We start from the raw sequence: 2,583 nt of genomic DNA on the forward strand, positions 1-2,583 counted from the left end.
TAGTCACAACGCAGATCAGATTTAGACCTGTGTCAGGTCATTATCAATGCAGTGTGGAATTGTAGCAGTTGTTCGTGCTCAAGTGAATGCTTACACAGTTCAACCATTGAGCACTTCAACCATTACTGGTTGAACTGTGTAAGCATTCACTTGAGCACGAACAACTGGTTGAACTGTGTAAGCATTCACTTGAGCACGAACAACTGCTACAATTCCACACTGCATTGATAATGACCTGACACAGATCGAAATCTGATCTGCATTGTGACTATAAATGTCATATTAAAGCAACGTAATTCCACGACTGACTGCTGCTCTATCTAACCCAATAAAGCTAAAGTTCTCCCTAAACAGGCCACGAAGGCACAAGGGGTACTGACTGGCCGCCGTATCATCCTCAGCTCATCACCACCGGATGTGGATACGGATAGGGAGGGGCATGTGGTCAGCACACCGCTCTCCCAGTCGTATGTCAGATTCCGAGAGCGGAGCCGCTACTTATCAACCAAGTTTACCTCACAAGCGCTCAGTGCACCCAGCCTGCCAACAGCGCTCGGCAGATCGGATGGTTACTCATCCAAGTGCTAGCCCAGCCCAACAGCGCTTAACTTCCGTGATCTGACGGGAACCGGTGTTACCACTGCGGCAAGGCCGTTGGCGCCTTTAGCAACTAAAAATTAGAAATTAAGGAGGAAAATGTACATATGCAGACTGACGCGAAGAATGAAAATTTGTACGAAAGCCGAGATTTGAGTCCTGGTCTCCTGCTTGTAACTGAACATCCTCGTCTAGCATTACTTTCCCTAAACAGTAGTTGTCGATACCAAAATTATCTTTCGAATTTTGGACTGGTCAGTATTATCTCAGTTGGTTTTCTGAAAACTTTCATATAATTTCATACACAGTCTGTTATATTTGAAGCTAAAATTTATGAAAAGGAATTACTTTATAAAATATTTTAGTTTCGATCTTATAATCGTTAACTACTAGTTCTGAATGTACAGTTAAAAATAAATGTTTTTTTTAGAAACATTTGAAATTACGAATTATTTGCACACTTAAAATTTCTGTTATTAATTACGGAATCCTGTATTGTTTACTATGCTTATTTTTGGATTCATTTATGAAATAGTAATCGTGACGAAAACTGGTAGGAATTCATTTGTTAAGAAAAATTGTAAACCCTTTGGAATTCTGTTATTTCCGCAGAGTGTGGGAGTCGTAAGCTGCCTCTGATGTGATCGGACGTATTTTGGCATAATAGATGCGAACAATATAATTTCGACTTTGTTAATGTGAAAAATCAAAGTACTGTATGATATACTAAAGTGTCAGAAACTCAATAGAAAATATATTTGTGTAAAAAATTCCGCAACATCAATCTTCTAATTTATTTAGTTCAAACCAACCGCGAAGACCTGATGATAGATTTTCAGCTTCAAGAATCAGACCCCTAGACAAGAAGAGCCGGATCCATCTCAACATGACCAGCTAAGTAAAAATGAAAGTTTATTGTAATCATCGCTCCTCTCAAATCTTCATAAAATACCTTGCATAACAATTACTTGGACTAGGTATTGTTTAATGTGGACAATAGATGGAGGACGGAAGCAGGGAGGAGATTACATGCTTACTAAGCAGACATGCTAATTACTATGCCACTCTAGCACAGTGGCTGTGCACAACTGCAAACACGCCTCTCTCCTCAATCCAAACTGCCATTCGCGTCTCATCCCATTTGCTATTCCCCCCAAACCACTGAGGAGTTAATAAAGAGACGTAGACAAAATCGCGTTACGTGATTAATTGAGGTAGATGTGCGAAGTGGCCTCTGCAACTGTCAGGTATCGTGTTTCACCGAGTCAGTTATAGGGACACGTTCGAGCCATAATTTGTAGGTAGTTATAGTCAGCTGGTGTTGCTGAGCGAGGGCTAACCCTTCGAGGCGTATTGTCAGTGTCTCACGATAGCGACCAAACGTTCGGATGTCGTCGCTGTGGTGTTCGCCAATTCGGTGCGCAGTTTCCCTTGCGGAGAACCGCTCTTGCCTTACAATTACAATGCATGCACGATCTAAAGTTACAATGAACCTTAGACACGTGTTGACAGAATGAAAAATGTACACACCCCACATTATCCCGTTTACGACTGAACACACAGCGTCCCCTTCTGAACTCATTGACAATTCAGGTTCCCTTTTACCTTTTGTGGCAAGTATTTGCAGAGTTCGGTGTTTCACCACATTTGATAGTACTGTTCAGAAGTCTCTACAATAATCAACTCGAAGCGTTCTAGAAAAGTGCTGGCACTTATGACTTCTTCAGTGTATCAAAAGGCGTCAAACAGGGTTGTGTCTATGCAGAGCATGTGATTAGCAATAGTCTTGATGGGTGGACTAAAGGCATCTCAATTGATGGAAGAACTATTAACTACCTTCGATTTGCTAATGATTCCATGCTTTTAGCCTGCAGCGAAGATGAACTTGCTGAGCTGCTAATAAAAGTGAAGGAAATTAGTCTATCATATGGATTAGACATCAATCTCAGCAAGTCCTAGCTCATGGTAATCGATAGAGGAGCAGAG

General features: G+C 41.3%; 1 pseudogene; it reads right to left on the reverse strand.

Moving 5' to 3' along the window:
- Window positions 1-541: 541 nt before the first annotated feature.
- LOC124556902 lies at window positions 542-659 on the reverse strand (annotated as a pseudogene).
- Between the last annotated feature and the right edge of the window lie 1,924 nt (window positions 660-2,583).

The sequence above is a fragment of the Schistocerca americana genome, chromosome X (assembly GCF_021461395.2).
Source record: "Schistocerca americana isolate TAMUIC-IGC-003095 chromosome X, iqSchAmer2.1, whole genome shotgun sequence".
NCBI lineage: Eukaryota > Metazoa > Arthropoda > Insecta > Orthoptera > Acrididae > Schistocerca > Schistocerca americana.